The sequence below is a fragment of the Anastrepha ludens genome, chromosome 5 (assembly GCF_028408465.1).
Source record: "Anastrepha ludens isolate Willacy chromosome 5, idAnaLude1.1, whole genome shotgun sequence".
Taxonomy (NCBI): Eukaryota; Metazoa; Arthropoda; class Insecta; order Diptera; family Tephritidae; genus Anastrepha; species Anastrepha ludens.
This window is the reverse complement of record NC_071501.1, coordinates 13,726,924-13,746,276: the sequence shown is the minus strand read 5'-3', so window position 1 is coordinate 13,746,276 and position 19,353 is coordinate 13,726,924. Positions and strand designations below refer to the sequence as shown.

Genomic DNA, 19,353 nt, shown 5'->3' with positions numbered 1-19,353 from the left:
AGTATGGCCATATCCGGGTGCCCAACAGAGGGTTAAACAGTAACTATTGGATGTGAAACTTTTTTATGCATTAAAAATGCTTTAAAAGGGGTTACTTGCATAGATCTGCTATTTCGTTGAGAATTCATTTTCTGTGTTATTTTCCATTAAACAAAAAACTATTAAAAATTTTTTTTTTTTTTTTTCAAATTAAAATTTTTTTTTGGAAATAAAGTGACATATCACTAACGTTGTTGCCCATTATACAATACCAAAATAGCAAATTCAATATGCAACTATATTTGATACGCCGGTGGCACCATTTTCGACTAATTCATTATTTGATTACGTTATTAGTATCAGAGTTGCCCACGTCTTAGAAAGAAATTCCCTAGCGTAAGCATTCATTTTGGTTTAAATAAAAGTCCACTAATAATAAAAACTCTACTAAAAGTGAAATAAAAGTTTCAAAACATCGATTTTCCTCTTCGGTAATTAGCTTCATTAGGGAAATATTCAGCAGTTCAATGATCCCTCAACTTAAAGTGCCTTTACATAACTTTAGTTAGGAGCCGCTTTGCGTACTCTTCATTAATATGGAAACTTTATTATGGGGTACATTTGAGCAAAATAGAAAAATTCCCGAAAAATTTTACAAAAATTGTTATGCGTAGATTTTTATGGCAAGGCTACCTCCCATCTTATGTTTCCACGCGACAATTGCTAGGCCTGCAGTCTTTGCAGCGTACAAGGAACTCCCTCTACTTTTGAATGGTGGTTCGATCTAATCCATTTACACAATTTAAATGATGATCCGTGTAACTTCAGGAACAATGGAATATTGGTAGCTACAGTGCATACTACTAGCTACGTCAAAAAATGAAGGCTAAGTGCGTCAAATTGTGTGACTCATATTTCAGTGTAATTGATTTTGATTGGAGTATTGGTAAATTTTACATTCATCTGTTCCTAATATTCATTTAATAACTGTAAACTAGTCTGTAAGAATCTACTTATTTAGACCGAATTAAATAAATCAAAAATAAAATAATTTGGTTATTGAGGTTAGGTTAGCAGGAGGTAGTACTGAAAGAGCCAGATTCTCACCCCGGTTTTCTGTAGTAAATCAAGGAATTGTTCCTTTAAATCAATTTAGATTAGGATGACGTGAAAGTGACTAGTAACTAATACAGTTTGTCAAAAAAGTTTTGGCGCAAGTGATTTTTTTTTAGAATATTTTCATCACAATTTTTTTTCTTTCTTAATTTTGATTTGTGATTTTTTTACAATATTTTCATGAATGTTTTTTTTTCTCACCCCAGTTTTCTGTAGTAAATCAAGGAATTGTTCTGTTAAAGCAATTTAGATTAGGATGACGTCAAAGTGACAACGTCCAACTAACTAATACAGTTAGTCAAAAAAGTTTTGGCACAGCGACTTGTTTTTTAAAATATTTTCATGAAATTTTTTATTTATTTTTGTTAATTTTGTATGAAAATATACTTTTTATTATAATAAAAGCTTGTAAATCCCGTCTCAATCTTCACCCAAAACTGAAAAAATGCAAATATTTTGTATAAAAATATAGTTTTTATTATAAAAAATCTTTAAAAATCGAGCTCCAAACAACACTCAAAACTGCACAAGAATTTTTAATTTTAATTTTTGTTCAAACATTTTTGATTTTTATTTTTTTTGTTTGTTTTTGTTCTGGTTTACAATTTTGAAGCTTACTAATTTAAGTGTAAGTAAAAAAGTGTTTTCCAATTTGAAATTTCTAAAAATTCGTGTTTATTTTTAATAATTTTTTTGCGCGTTGAAATTTGGTACTTTAAATGTGTTGTTTTTATTTTATTATAGTTCCATTCTTATGCAAAATTAACGAAAAAAATTTTCATGAAAAACATTGCCAATATTGTTAAAAAAAAACTCATTGTACCAAAACTTGTTTGACTCACTGTAAAAATGTCAATTCGGTGCCCTTATGACTGCTGCTGATTTATAAAATATGGTACTTATTATAATTAAAACTTTATAAATCGAATCTTGTACTTATTCCCAAAATTTAAAAATATTCATAAAATTTTTATCGGAATTTCGAACTTTTCAGTCAGAATTTTTACATTTTTTCTGGTATGCAATTTTATAGCCTACTTAATTTAAGTGTGAGAAAGTGTGTGTCAGCTTAAAATTTCTGCAAATTCCCGCTTATTTAAAAAAAAAAGGTTTGGCACAGTGATTTTTTTTACAATATTTTCATACAAAAAAAATTTTTTTTTTTGTTAATTTGTATAAAAATATGTCACTTATTATAAGAAAAGCTGTATAAGTCGAATCTCACACTTTGCACAAAATTAAATTTCATCAGAATTTCAAACTTTCTAATAAGAATTTTAAGATTTTATTTAAGAATTTAAGAAGTTTTTTGGCATGCTGTTTTATAGCCTACTTAATTTAAGTGTAAAAAAGTGGATGTCAGCTTAAAATTGCAGAAAATTTCCGTTGATTTTTAACAGTTTTTTTTTTATATGTTGCATTTGTTGTAGTATGAAATATATTTTTATGTAAAATCAACGAAAAAAAAACTGGCTTGGAAAACATTGCCAACATCGTTAAGCAAAAACACATTGTGCCAAAACTTGTTTGACTCACTGTAAAAGTGTCATTTCGTTCCTCTAATGGCTGTTCGAAAGCCAATCAGCGTAGTCGGGAAAAAAGTGCGAATGCTGTGCAGGCAAATACTGCAAGAAATTGTACTCAAATGCTCCCAATTTTGATAATCACTTCTTCAGCCGACCATCTACTCAGCAGATGCTTCACTGTTCATTTGCCTCGCTGGATTTCATCAGCTTCTGCAGTAATACTCACCTTGCCTGCTAACTAATAGACCAATGCCTAGTTGGGCAAAGTGAGGTCTGAGCTTCGGTAACAGCTTAAATATTCTCTTAAGGTTGCATTCTGGTTGTAAAAGTTTGATAATTTTGCAGTCTCAGGCCACATGAGGTGAGCCTAGACTAAAAACCTTAACTAAAATGCTCACCTCAATTCAAAAATGAATATACTTATCATAAAACTTCAACAATTTTTGGATACAAAATAATTATAAAAAAAAGTATTTGTGTACATGGCAACTCTATAGTTACCGCACACTCAAAATGTGACAAACCAAGCGAACATTAACCTTTCACTTGAACATACAATGCGATTATGTAGATGGAAAAATTTCGATGTTTGCACCAACAAATACAATATATGTAAATATGTTTCCTTTTTTTATGTCTACATTCTGTCATTACATCACGATTAAAAACTTTAGCCACCACCCTGCAATAAGAAAAAATGGTATTCAACTCGCTCGAATTTCTTCATGTGCTGTTTGTGTTATGTCAACGAAGTTAAATAAGCGCACACTAGCACATCCAAACATATGCAGGCTTTCCATTTAAAAAATACATACATACATACATACATACATACATATATACATACATGCATGAATTTCCATGTTCACACCCGTTGGCTCAAACTGAGCCAACAGCGCTGGCCATTGGCACTCCACAATAACACCCCAGAGAGTAGTGGTGGCGCATAACTGCTAATTGCGCATATGAATGAACTGGTAAATGGCCAACAACTCACCGACGATTAGCAGCAGTAGCAGCAACAATTTGAGCAAATTTATGCTGCTGAATACGTAAATTAGTGCAAAAGTTCTGAAAATTTGGAATGCACTCATTGCCATAATGTATTCCAAAACAAATACAACTACACATTAGAATAATTCTTGTGAGAGATTTTTGTTCGATTTTTTATCTTCGAATTTTCGCATAAAATTTTATTTTTTGTTTTTTTTACTTTATTTATTGCATTTTATTCGATTTTATTTTACTTTTTTTCTTTAATATATATATATATATATATTTTTTTTTTTATTACATTTTTTTTATCTCATTTTTTAATTTCTATTTCTACTATTTTTTTCTTTTTATTTTTGTTTTCTATTTTATTTCATATTCTTTTTCTACTCTTTCTTACATTTTTTAATGGAATTCAGTTTTATATTTTATTTTAATTTTTATTTTTATTTATTTGTTTATTTATTATTTACTCATTATTTATTTATTTAATTTATCTTGTATACATTTTTTTAAGGCGTTTTTCGTTTGTTTAAAATTTCTTATTTGATTTAATTTCTATATTTTATTTCATTATTTTATTTTATTTTATTTATATATTTCTTTAATTTATATTTTTACTTCTCTCTATTTTATTTTATTTTTACTTAATTTGTATTTTCATGTATTATTTTATTTTGCTTACTGTGTATATTTATATTTTTTTATTATTTTTTTTTAAATTTAATTTTGTGCTATTTTCATATTTGTGTTCAAGTTTTTATTTCTATTTAATTTTTATTTATTTTGTTTTATTTTTATTACTTTTTTATTTCATTTTGTGCATTTTTTGTTTATTTTCAATCATATTTCAGGCATCACTTTTATTTTATTTCACTGTACTTTGCTTTTCTGTGATACAATTTTTTTTTTGTTTTTTAATTTTATTTTGTTAGCTATTTGTATTTAATTTACTTTTAGTTTATTTGAACTTTATTTTTCTCAAATTTTTTATTTTATTTAATTTTTTAATTTTATTTATTGTGCTATTCTCGATTTATTTCGGTTTTGGTTTTTCTTTTTACTTAATTTTTATTTTATTTATTTTATTTATATTTTATTTATTTGTTTTGTTTCATTTTATTTAATTTTTTTTTTTTTTGCTTTGGTAGATTTACATTTATTTTGTTTTTTTGTTTTTGGTGCTTTTTCATTTAATTTTGTGGTATTTTTGTTTATTTTTGGTCATATTTCAGGCACAATTTTTATTTTGTTTTACTTTACTTAGTTTGATTTTTTTTGGTTTTGTTAGTGTTTTTGTATTTAATTTAATTTAGGTTTTATTTCAACTTTATTTTTATCAAGTTTTTATTTTATTTCATTTCTATTTTTGTTTTGTTCTGTTTTTCACTCGGTTTTTTATTAAAAGCAAGTATTTCATTATTTATTTAAAGTAACTGAATTTATTCTATTCAATTTTGGTCTTAATTATTGTTTTTTTTTTATTTTATTTAATTTTGTGCTATTTTCAATTACTTTCGGGTCGCCTTTCATTTTTACTTCATTTTTATTTTATTTTTCTTTACTTTCCTTTGCCTTAGACACAAATTTATTTATTTTATCTAATACAATATTTTGATTTTTTTGGTTTTTTCATATTTATTTTAATTTTCGTTTTATTTGAACTTAGCTTTTTTCACCTTTTTTGTTCATTATTTAATTTTATTTTTTTTATTGTGTTTTTCTTATATAAAAAATGTGTTTGTTTAATGCTATGCTATAAAAATCTTTTATTTCTTCATTCTTTAAAAAACTGAATTTATCTCTATTCAATTTTGGTGTTATTTTATTTTTAATTTTTTTTTATTACAATTTATATTGTTTTTTAATTCATTTTTAACTGTTTGTTATATTTTTCTTTACACTTTTTTTATTTATTTAGTTTTTTTTGCTTTATACATACTTTTTATTCTTTTACACTTACATTTAATTTATCTCTATTAAATTTTCGTTTAACTTTATTATATTTTAATAATATTTTTCATTTGTTATTCAATTTCTTTTTTGCCAAATCTTTTTACTTTTGTTGTATTGCATATTATTTTTTTGCTTCATTCATTCCAAGTTCATGAATTTTGTATGTTATGCTGTGCTATGTTATAGTATGCAATGCTTTGTTATGCGGTTACGCCACTTTGTTTTCATTTTATTTTATTTACTATTTTATTCCACTATTCAATCCGAATGAATAAAATAATTAGTTTTGGTATTTGTCATTCCTTCGAGAGTTCATTATGCTCAACATATTTTATTCACAAGCGCAAGCAAAATTCACAATTCATCTGATCTACAGACGAACCAACAAACATACATACATATAAACATTCACAGATATTTCACTGTTTTTGAATTTCTCATTTAATTCGTGCTGGATAACCAGCAAGTAGATGATAATATCATTTCCTGCAGAATGCTTTTAGGCGTGCTAACAGATAGTGCCCTCCAGCGGAGCATCAGCGACTCCCAACAACACCACCACCACCACCACCACCAAAGGGAGTAGAGCAAAAATATACGCCATGTAGCGAATTTCTAATGACTCACACTTTGGACTGTGATGAAGTTAATTTAATTTTCGCATAATAAATTGCAGCGTCTGCCTTATGAGGTCGGAATGGCAAATGCTTACTCATCGCTTTTGGCAGGCACTCAAATATGTGCAAGTATATACGTGTATGTACATATACATATACATAAATGGGCGGCAACATAGTCAAGCAGTCGAAATAATTTTCTAATTGACAACGGGAAACTTTCGTGTATCTACAAATTTTGAGAATTGTAGGATTTGTTCAAATAAGTATAGGCACATTCAGCGGTAGCAAATGTAAGTGTGTATGTGCGTGTGCCACATTTACTTCCTTGAAAGTGTAGCGCACATTTGAGCGCATGCGACATACTCATATCAGCTGATGTTTCAACATATGCCTGAGGTGCTATTACTCGTACTATGAGCCTGTACTTGTTGTATGCTTGTAGTCTTGTTGCTCCCTCGAGCTTTTTCACTTCTGGTGTTAGTGGTTTCATTATTTCGACTGCTGTTTTTGCTGTCGACCAATGTTTCGCCTGATATTTCTGTATATGTAAATAAGTATATATGTATGTGTGTCTACCAATATCACACAGACAAAGTTTTGGAATTTACATTAAAGTTGCTTTCTACCGCCACCAACACAGGCATGCATTTACGGCACTACAAAATTGCTGAGTAATGAGTGCGAGCACTTGCTCTCACACAAACACTCACGACTTTTATTGCCGTTCCATGAAACAGCTCCTAATTTAATTAAATGCAAATTAAAATCCTTTCATGAATATTATGGAATTTAATTGCATGATAGCATGACTGCAGCTTGTGTGATGACTGATTGTACTACATGAAAATATATGTGTGGAGTTGGTGTTTGTGTGTGAGCTCAAACAATGCTCGCTAATATATTTTGGTGAAGAAAATTAGTTTGAAAGAATAATAAATTTTTTGAAGTGAAACTTCTTAGACGTCAATGGACGAACGAGAATCGAGAGTAAAATTTCAAGGCCATGCAACGTTTTGGGCATTTTCGTTCCCCGAGAGAGAAAAACGATATAACGTGAAGGAAAAGGAGAGAGAGAGAGCTATATATATATATATATAGCTAAGATATATATAAGGATCTTAGATACACTTATACACTTTAGGCTATTTTTCCTTGCGGTTGCTAATTATTTATTTTTCATCCTAAAATATATATAATACTTAAAAACAGAATTTTAAACCAAAATGAAAATGTTTGTAAAGCAAAAAATATTAAAAATAATTAAAAGTGAAATAAAATAAATAGAAAAAAAAATTAGAAAAATTAAAAAAAAATGTGAAGTGTTTTAAATTTAAAAAACTTTAATTTTTAATTAATTAATTTCTTAATTTTAAATTAAAAATTTAAATAAAAATATACAAAAAAAAATAAAAAAAAGTAAAAACAGAAATTAAACAAATTTAATTAATAAAAAACTAAAATAAAGCAATGAAATAAAATAAAAACTTAAAACGAATATATATGTACATATGCACTTTATATGTGTCTGTAAAGAAAAAAATAATAATAAAAACTAGAATAAAATAAATGAAAATAAGAATTAAATAAATATGTAAAAATAAAAATTAAAACTAAAAAGAGGAATTAAAAGATCTAATTAAATAAAGAAATGAAATAAAATAAAAACTAAAAAATATGTACGTATGTGTACAAAAAAATTATACTAATAAAGTAAAATAAAATAACTGAAAATCAAAATTAAATAAAAATATTAAAAACATTGAACAAAAAAATTTTTTTTAAGAAAATAAAAATATAAAATAAATAGAAAAAAGTAAAAACAGGAATTAAAAAATTTAATGAAAAAAAAATTAAATAAAAAAAATAAGTGTAAGTAAAATAAAACCTTAAAAAAAATATATATGTATGTGTATGTGTGTAAAGCAAATAAAAAGAACAAAATTAAAAATAAAGTAAAATGAAACAAATTAAAATAAAATTAAAATGAAAATATAAAAAAAAGTAAAAAAAAAAATAATACAAAAGAAAAAACAGAAAACAGTAAAAAGTAGTATAAATGGTTCGCTGTACGTATGTACTTGAATATAACCCGAACAGTTTTAGGACATCCATTATACAACTTATTGGTATTATTTATAGCATCTATTTAAAAAAAATAAAAAAACAAACCTGAAAAGGGAAGTGATTTTCAAAAATTGCAACAAATAACTTTTACAAATATTTGAACCAAAAATATATAGTTTCTTCCTAAAAAATGTTTTAATGTATTTTTTATCTTAAAATATTAAAAAACAAACATTTTCTAAAATAGTTAAAATAGTATATACCCAGAGGAGATGCCCAAATAAAAATAAAAACACTGAATAAATCTCAAAACCACATATTTTTTTTTATATTTTCAGTTTATTTCTTATTTTGCTCAAGCCTTCACACAAACCAATTTTTAGAAGAATTGACGGCAAGTTCCAAAATAATATTGTGTTTCAGCAGACGGGAATAGATGTTGTTTTAAAATAAAACATGTAAAAGAACAGATTTAAATATTTTTCCTCAAAATACGGCTCTTAAAAATTATAGTACATGTGAAAAATGGCAGAATTTAAATGTCCACCATTAGCACGTCTACAGGCTGTCATACGAGAATTTAAATTTTCAAGGACTCACTCACACATTAACGCATTGAGTCCAACAATTTCGCACCGAATATTGTGTTTCAGCTCTGGAATTGTTTGTGGCTTATTCAAATAGACTTTGCTTCTCAAAAAACCCCACAAAAAGTAGTCTAATAGAGTAAGATCGCATGATTTAGCTGGCAATTTTATGTCATCATTACGTGAAATTAACCGACCGGAAAGCTTAGATCGCATTAATGCAATGTTTCCCGTGTTGTGTGTGACTTGTGGCTTCATTCTGTGGAAAATAAATCGGCCGATAGTCTTGGCTTCTGGTGCCTTTCATATTTCTAATAAATACAAAAATAAAGATCATCTACGTCTCTTCCCCAAGCTCAGACCACAAAAAATCTTCAATCAGTTGTCTACAGCGATGTCCATTGACAGTAGCAACTCTTTCATTTGTATCTTCGAAGAAAAACGAGCCAATTACTCCACCAGCCCAAAAACCACGCCAAACAGTACATTTTAGTAAATGCAATGATTTTTCTGAAATTACTCGAGGGTTTTCTTCTCCGCCGATGCGATGATTTTGTTTGTTGATAAATCTATTCAAAACCTTATGGAAAATCTGCCAAACAGTCGATTCATGAATGTCTAAATGTTGAGAACGTTTCGATATCGATGTTCAAGGTTGTTCAGCAACACTTTGCGCTACAGCGGCAATATTATCACCAGAACGTCCAGTTTTTGATCTGCCAGTCGGCTTTTTGCCCTCTACGAAACCAGTTTCTTGAAATTTTTTCACCAGCCTTTGAATTGTCGGCTCATAGAGATAATTATTTCCATCAAAAAAATCTCGGATTTTGCGATATGTTTTTTCTCAAAGACGGATCATTTTGATAAGAAGTTCCAATAATTTTAAGGCTTTGTTCTATCGCTTCAAATTGTACATCTGCCTACTTGATAAATGTCAAAGATGACAAAAGAAAGGGTACCGTCTAGGAATTATTCATTATTAACCATCTAAGCGCAGCTTTTGATAGACCATTTACTTGGATCACTGGACATGACATCGCTCAGCTGTTAAAGTTATTGGAAGCTCCTAGCATTGGAAAAGCGTTTATTTTATTTTTTTTTACTTTTTTTAAATTTTTTTTTTTTTTTTTCTATTTTTTTCTTGCCAGAGTAAAGTCTAATTAAGAACATTTCTCTGCAGTATTTTAAAAGGAACTCAATTTTTTTTCGGATAAATCGTAAATTTTTAAACTTAAAAAAAAAAAAACGTTGTATAATAATTTTTTTTGGATTATTATTTTTAATTTTTTTTTTTCCAGAGTAAAGTCTAATTAAAAGTATCTGCAGAATCTTAAAAGAAATTAAACTTTTTTTCGGATACAACACAAAGATTTTTAGCTTCACGAGGTATATTTTTTCTTATTTTGAATTTTTATTTATTTTTTTTTATAGTTTTTTTTTATTGTTTTTTTTATTTTATTTTTTTTTATTTTTTTATTTATTTTATTTTTTATATTTTTTTTTTATTTTTTATATATTTTTTTATTTTTTATATATATATTTTTTTATTTTTTATATATTTTTTTATTTTTTATATATTTTTTTATTTTTTTTAATTTTTTTATATTTTTTTATTATTTTTTATATTATTTTTTTTTTTTATTATTATTTTTTAACTTTTTTCCACAGAGTAAAGTCTAATTAAAAATATTACTCGGCACTTTGATGGCAAAGAAGAAAAAATCTTATTTTAAATTTGTTTTATAGAAAAAATGCCCAGAATTTCAATTTAAATTTATTCTTGAATAAATTGAAAGAAATTCGATTATTTTTGCACAAAATAAATTAAATGCAATTTATTTTTTATTTTATTTTTTCTTGCTAATACTCCAAGTTCGCCATTTCACGAAAATTGTTTCTTTTAAAAAATAAAAACAAAAATAACGTATTTTAGAAAATTTGCAACTATTTTAACTCTTGTTAAAAATCAAGGTTACACCAAAAAACTCGATTAAAATGAGTAACGCATCTATTTTAACATAATTTATTTATAATTTAAATTTAATTTTTTTAGAAATATCAAATTTTTTTATCCCTGCAACTTTTACGTACCATGTCGTGATTATCATTCACTCTCTAGTGCTAGATATATTTTGTAACCTACATGAATTATAGTTTGTAACATACCTAGTAAATTTAACTTATGCCTTTGGCGATAGGAAATCATTATCCCCATCACTTAAGCTATTAAAATTTCCAACAAGCACCACTCAATTGTAGCATAAAAGCCAGCTGAGTGCGCACGAAATGTCTGCATCCAAAATCATTTATCATTTTCAACTTGATCAACGTCATTGTCTCTTGACAATTTGGCATTACACAGATTTATTGCATTAATCTTTGGCAACTACATACATACATACACACTTACACATACATACATACATGTACCCAATGTACAAGGCGCAACTCTGCAGTAGCAGCAGCAGCAACCGTATGAAGCCACTCAAAACCCTGCTGTCTGTCAACTATAATAAAATGACAGAAACGGCTTCAAATGCATTACGCAATTATTTGTCAGCCAACTCCAACCAATTCCAATTGCAAATTTACGGTATCATGCATACATACAGAGGTATGTCGCTCATTCATCTATGTATGTGTGCATATAGTATGAAATCAAGTGTTTGTAGTGAAATATTAAAGCAAAAAACAAAAACTGTTGACAGTTAACGTCAAACCAGCCAGCTTGGCGTGCAAAAAGTAGCATTATTTTATTAACATTCAACGAACATACCGATCTCACTCCTGCTCTCGCCTCCTCTCTTTGCAATAACTCTTTTTTTTCTGTCACTTCCCCTTTTCATTGTCGGTTTAACGCCGATGACATCAAGCTCATGCAATGTTGGAGTGTCAGTGCGTAACTTCATACATACTGACGTGTGGTTTTTGTGATTTTTTATGGCTTTTTAATTATGCCACCCGCCAACATTCAGCAGTACCCAAGGCAGGGCGTGTTTCACTTGCTTTAATAGCTTTTGTCAGCGTGCGTGTGTGTGTGATATGCTTAGTTATTTGCGTTTATGGGTGTTGTACTCGCTTTTTATTGCCACCTAATTGAGATGATTTTACGTGCCTTTGTATGTTTGCATGTATGTGTGGGCTCTTACATGTGTGCATAATGGTTGGTGTATTTTACCCCTACAACACCAACAAAGGTGGTGGGTATTCCGCAAGACTTAAATACCATTTAATAATCGATTTATCATTTTTATAGCAAACTTTTCATTTATACAGTGGGCACAAAATTTATTCATCCACAATCAGTAGCCAAGGAAAAGCGCTGAGGTTTGGCAGAGGTTTGGCAGAGGTTTAACATAATTAATGAAAAAAAACGTAAAATAATAAAAACTAGTGTTTTTATTTTACACGAGCCATACTTAGCGTGTGGAATAACTCAGAAGTGGTTTTTGCATTGAAGAGTTTCTCTGTTTCTAATAAAAATGCGACGCAGAGAAAAACTTAAATTTTTTTTAATTTAATTAATTTCACCCAACATATAAAATGGCCAGCTAGATTACTGTGCGGGATCAAAAAATAGTCGATTTTTGGGAATGTTTTTTTGTAAGTTGGAATGATTATTCGAGGATCGGACAAAAGGCAATTTATTATATACTAGCAACCCGCCCAGCTTCGCACGGGTATAAAATATATACCCTATGTCACTCACTGAAAAAATGATTAAAATCGTTCCAGTAGTTTTGGCTTATTCATTATTGCCCGTGGCCCGCACGCGTTAAATTTGGAGTAAAACAATTCTCCTTTCTTTATAGCATGAAGATTTCCTGCTATCTTTGGGATATCTAAATTCATACCCTACATTTTTGCATATTAACTTTTTGCATTTTTACATATGTATATATTTATTTTATTTTTACAACAATTACTATATTACAGAATGTCTTTATATACAACGTTCATAGCCTTCTTGTCATTAGACAATACAAACATGTTTTCTCTAGAGGTTACTCTTGAAAGAGCGACATACAGTTGGCCATGTGAAAAACAGTCAACACTCAAATCTAAGCCTGCAACGTTGAAGGTTTGACCCTGAGATTTATTAATGGTCATTGCAAAAGATGTCTTTACCGGAAATTGTAAGCGTTTAAATTGGAATGGTAGATCCGATGGTATCAGAGGGATTCGGGGAATCAATACATCTTCTCCGGTACCACATCCTGTGAGTATTGTGCACTCTATTATGAAAGTTTTCAGTGATTTTACCATCAAACGCGTGCCATTGCAAAGTTTAGGTAGACTTAGGTTTCTTAATAAAATAACAGGACAACCTATTTTCAGCTCCATTTTGTGAGGAGGGAGTCCAGACGGTTTCAAAGAGTTTAGAAATTCTGTAGGAAATTGAACAGCTTCTTCCAAATCGAGAACAGTATCGACCGAGTAGTATATTTTCGTCGGCGCATCAATCTTTGAAATAATCAAGTTATTTACTTTATCTACTTGTTCGTTAGTTGGTGACAGAATAGCTCTTTCTTTAAACCAAGATATTGTCTTATAACTTATGTTATCAATGTCTGGATAGACATTGTTGACTAACTCTTGGATGTTGTCTATCAAAACTCAAAGGTTTTCTAGCTTAATCCTTTCCTCACTTTGTGTTAATTCTCCATTGCCAACTTTTAGCAGCATCTCTGGAAATAGCCTGTTCTCACGTGAAGATGACGAAATCCTCATATTAGTTTTAAGCTCTAATTTATTGACATACGACTAAAGGTGGGATCTTTTTAGCGAAGCATTTATTTCGTCAGCACGTGTTCCTCGAGTCACAACTGGTAGGATTTGACGGAAATCTCCTGAGAACAGCATTGTACATCCACCCATAGGTGCATTTTTGTTGCGCAAATCGCGCATTGTCCTATCCAGTGCTTCCACAGACGTCTTGTTTGACATGGTAGCTTCGTCCCAGACTATTAATGAGCAGTCACGCATCAATTTTCCTGTATTGCTCTGTCTAGAAACACTACAGACGCTGTTATCATCATCGGTGGCGATTTTCAGCGGGTGCTTCATTGTAGAGTGTGTGGTTCGGCCTCTTTCCAAAAGAGTAGCGGCAATGCCGGATGACGCAACAGCTAACGCAATTTTTCCGGTAGATCTCAATTACTAATTACTGTTGTAATATCCTGAAAAATATTGTTTTTAATTATATGCTGTAAAGAGCCATATACATAGATCTATATGAAAACAACAATGTATTTAAGGTATTTAATTGGATAAGGATTAATGTTGTACCCATTTGTTGAAATCGCTTCGAAAATAAGCTATTAGTTGTCGTAAAAAGTAAATGACAAAAAATGTTATTGTATGGAATTGATAGCAAACTAAACGCGCTCCGAATCAATAAAAACTATTCAAAAACTGTATTTTAATTATGTGCGATTTACTAATATAGAACCTGAAAATAGCGTTTTATTTCGCTGTAAAATTGTATGTACATATAATTACATGGAATTCAGTACATACATAGATACATATGTACATATGTCCGAAATGAAATAATGCGAGCGATTCGTAAATACATACATACATACGTCACCATACGATGTAATTCAACATTAATGAGGTGTGGTGAGATTATCGCTTAACGCCTGTTGCTTCATTCGGTTGACAGCGAACACACACACAAACAGCTTTTTTTGGAAAAAGAGCTGCTTTTGTTTAAACAATTTTGGTTAAATAACAAATAAATCAATTATTTTTTTTGATGCAGAACGAAAGTAAATATTTCAAAGTTAAACTTCAAGAAAGTTTCATTTTAATTGGTTGATTCGTTTATGATTTATGGCCGTGAAAACAAAAAAATTATGTTTTTTTGCCACATTTTGACCGATTGCCACGCCCCCTTTATATATTTCTTCACATTATATAGATATAAACCTTCCTCTTCAATCAATCTATCTTTAAAAAAAAACCGCATCAAAATCCGTTGCGTAGTTTTAAAGATTTAAGCGTATAAGGGGACATAGGGACAGAAAAAGCGACTTTGTTTTATAATAATAGGACTATGAATAAGTTCGTGCGGTTTTACAACAGATGGCGTAACTTGATTATTATTCCATCGATCCACATTTCCAAACATTCATTGGAGAGCTACTGTCGTAAGGCACAAACGTCAGTATAAGTTTTTTATTTGAAGCGTAAACAACAATATTTTTACCACACTTGAAAATGTCGAATTTCGTGCCAAATAATGTGTTTTTGCGGGGAATTCTTCTTCATTATTTTAATATGAAGAAAAAAGCAGCCGAAAGTCATCGTATCTTGGTGGAAGTTTATGGTGAGCATGCTCTATCTGAGCGAACGTGCCAGAAGTGGTTTGCACGCTTTAAAAGTGGTGATTTTGGCTTGGAAGACGAAGAACGCGAGGGTGCGCCGCCAAAGTTCATGGATACCGAATTGGAGGAATTGCTCGATCAAGATCCGGCTCAAACGCAAGAAGAGGTTGCAAAAACTTTGGGAGTTGATCAATCAACCATTTCCAAACGTTTAAAAGCCATGGGAATGATCCGAAAGGTAGGCCATTGGGTGCCGTATGAATTGAAGCCAAGAGACGTTGAACGCCGTTTTATGGCATGCGAACAACTGCTTCAACGGCACAAAAGAAAGGGTTTTTTGCATCGAATTGTGACTGGCGATGAAAAGTGGGTCCATTACGACAATCCAAAACGTCGGGCAACGTATGGATACCCTGGCCATGCTTCAACATCGACGTCGGCGCAGAATATTCATGGCCTGAAGGTTATGCTGTGTATCTGGTGGGACCAGCTGGGTGTTGTGTATTATGAGCTACTGAAACCGAATGAAACGATTACGGGGGATGTCTACCGACGACAATTGATGCGTTTGAGCCGAGCACTGCGAGAAAAACGGCCGCAATACGCCGACACGACAAAGTTATTTTGCAACATGACAATGCTCGGCCACATGTTGCACAAGTGGTCAAAACATACTTAGAAACGCTCAAATGGGATGTCCTACCCCACCCGCCGTATAGTCCAGACCTTGCGCCATCCGATTACTATCTCTTCCGATCGATGCAACATGGCCTGGCTGACCAGCACTTCCGTAATTACGATGAAGTGAAAAAATGGATCGATTCGTGGATTGCGGCAAAACCGACCGAATTTTTCACAAAGGGAATCCGTGAATTGCCAGAAAGATGGGAAAAAGTAGTAGTAAGCGATGGACAATATTTTGACTATTAAATTTGTAACCATTTTACGTCAATAAAGTTTCAAATTTCGAAAAAAAACCGCACGAACTTATTCATAGTCCTATTATGTAGTGATAATATATACAATATTAAACTACGTTGATGTAAATTTTTATTGAAAATTTACAAATTTATGTAAATAAACGTAACGAGTTAAAAAAATGGCGTCATCTGGTGGCAGCGATACAGCAATAAATAATCACCTGAAGCCAAAAAACCAAAAATTTTATTAATCTACACAATAGTGGATATCATTGTACGCAGCCGATTTTTTTTTTTGTTTTTGACAAAATGGTGGTGATTTGAATTTCGATGTGTGTTTTTCACCATTTTGTTTCTTATTTTGAACAGGCCCAAAAAAATGTTGTAGTTATTTTCAAAATTTTGAAAATCGGCTACGTACAGCGGTAGCCAATGCGATAACAAAAATTTTGAAAAAAAAAAAATTAAAATCAGTTCATTAGTCTTCGAGAAATCGTTGCCACCGTATCAAAAAAAAGTCGTTTCGAGAAAAACGCGTTTGAAATAAAGCATCGTATTGTAAGCGCTACGGAGTCCGAACCGACGGGCACTCACTTAAGTGCACATAGAATCGGGTATAAAGCGAATTTCGCTTTAAAATTTTTACCACATTTTCTTGAGTAGTAATACTAAGAATTTATGCAAAAAAAAAAGGAATCGATTTTTTTTGAATTTTCACAGTGGCGTTCGCCCTTAAGCGATCTAACTCCACTAGACTACTTATTGTGGGATTTTTGGAAAAGTAAAGTCTACTATATTTTAATAAGTCACAATCAATTCCAGAGCTGAAACACAACATTCGGTGCGAAATTTTTGGACTCAATGCATGTGACAGCCTGTAGTCGTGCTAATGGTGGATATTTAAATTATGTATTTTTTTAACACACTTTTATTAGGTCGGGTTGTATGTATGTATGTAACGGAATCTTTGAGCTTAATTTTCACTGGCTTCTAAAAATCTGATCGACTTGGAATTTTGCACACCTATCAAGGACCGATGACAATGCAATAATTTGATAAAAGTTTTCCATTATCCTTATTAGGATTGCCAGGATTAATATTTTCTTTTTTTACCTGTGGGCAGAAAGTAAGGTGAATTTGGTTGTAAAATGAAAAATCTTTATTTATTCTTGTAAATCAATTTCATCCCCTTCAAAACAATCCCCTCTCGATGAAATACACTTATGCCAACGATTTTTCCAATCCCCGAAACATGCCAAATAGTCCATTTCCGGTATAGCCATCAGCACCTTCTTCGATTCAGCTTTTATCTCCTCAATCGACTCGAAACGCGTTCCCCGGAGTGGTCTCTTGAGTTTTGGGAATAGCCAGAAGTCACACGGAGCCAAATCAGGCGAATAGGGTGGTTGCGGAACGATATGCGTGGAATTTTTGGCGAAATGGTCACGAAGAACGAGTGCAGTGTGCACGGTGCATTATCGTGATGCAAAAACCAAGATTTGTTGGCCCATAATTCTGGTCTTTTTAGATGAATTGCTTCACGTAAACGGCGTATAACGCTTAAATAATATTCCTTATTAACAGTTTGGACAGGTGGAAGGAATTCATAGTGCACCACACCACGAAAATCGTAAAAAAACTGGCCAATGGAGTGGGGTAGCCGTTTCTCAGGCTCCCTCCACGAAATAAGTTCTTCATCCCGATTACTTCTTTATCACGGCCGATAACTGCATAGCTTTAGACTCACAGTCGATAAGAAAGGAATTAAATATAACACGAATATATCGAATCATTAATTCACTGACACAATAATTTTCATTCATAATAAAAAATAGTTAAAAAAAAAAAAACTAAAAAACACGCTTTTTTCCTAATCGAACTAAAAAGTACAAAATAAAAAATAGTTTAAAAAAACTAAAAAACACGCTTTTATTGCCAATCGAACTAAAAAGTAGAAAATAAATTTTAATGACAAAGAGACCTATAATGAAGTAATAGCAAATCGAACAATCAGTCATAGTCAACTACCTCAGAACAGAATTATAACAAAAATTAAGATACAAATAGAATAATTCAAATTAGAGTTAAAAGCGTGGGATGCATTTTGCTTCACTTTCATAACCCTCTGTACATAGGTAATATAGTTGCCAATAGAATGATTGTAATATTTACTATATCAATATAAATTGTGGTTTTGTTGTCGTACAAAACGTTAAAATTATACGAGATGTTATAATACTGATGTAAAAACAACACCAATTTTTTTTTTTTTTGTATAGAAAGTGATTCACTCTAATGTACAGACGAACACACTGACGCTCCTACTTCGGTCAACAAACTCCTTGTGCGTATACATATGTATACACGTTAGATTAGATTAGATTTGTGGGGGGTTGAACAAGTCCAAGCTGTTAGTCAGGAAACCATTGTACTGCACCAGAATAGATTTCAGTAGAAAGAATAGAGAGATAGGAGAGATAAAATGTGGGTGGTAAGACGGAAAATCTAATCTCTTGGATTCATTGATGAATCTTAAGAGATTCGGAAGAGGAAGAGTATGAACTTTATCCAAACGCAATAACACATACACATATTTGCCTTTGCATAACTTTACATTGCATAAAATTTCAATATTTTGGATATGCAAGACCTTACAGCAGCAGTTGAAAAAATTTACTAATCAACAAAAATAATACTTCAACTCTTTGAGGATATTCCTTCAGAGCAGAAAATACTCCTGCCAACTACTATTGCTTCAAGCAAAATCGCGAATTATTTACTGTACTTAACACCATTGCACTGCATAAAATGAAAACTGGTGCTGCGTCTTAAAAATAACCATTTTCCATTACATTTAATCTGCGAGTGGGCAAAAGAAATATCCTAAAGTAGCCACTTAAAGCCATTTAATCTTAAGAAAATTCCAGCACTGGCACTTATTTGCGTGATTGCTTTTATTTCTTCGATGTTTTCTTCTTTTTTTTTTTGCTGGCAGGTAGTATGGACCAGAAAATGCGCAAGCATAAGAACTGAACACGTGCCTCAATGAAACGCCTGATAAGCCCTGTTATGCTTAAGCAATATTTACTGCTTCCCCTTGGATACCTCACAGTGAAAGGGGTTGATTGCAGTAGTGCCTGCCTGTGTATGTGCCTGTGTCTGTTCACTTGCTTCATGCTATTGTTTTTAATGCCCGAAAGAAGTGGCGGAAAGAGTACAATTCGCTAAGTGTGCAGGAACTAATCTTCAGATATTACTAG

The 19,353-nt window shown here is 30.8% G+C and overlaps 1 protein-coding gene across 2 annotated transcripts in view; it reads left to right on the top strand.

The window, feature by feature from the left end:
- The window catches only part of LOC128863772 (stathmin), a 60,368-nt gene that overhangs the window by 405 nt on the left and 40,610 nt on the right, over positions 1-19,353 (top strand). The window lies entirely within an intron of this gene.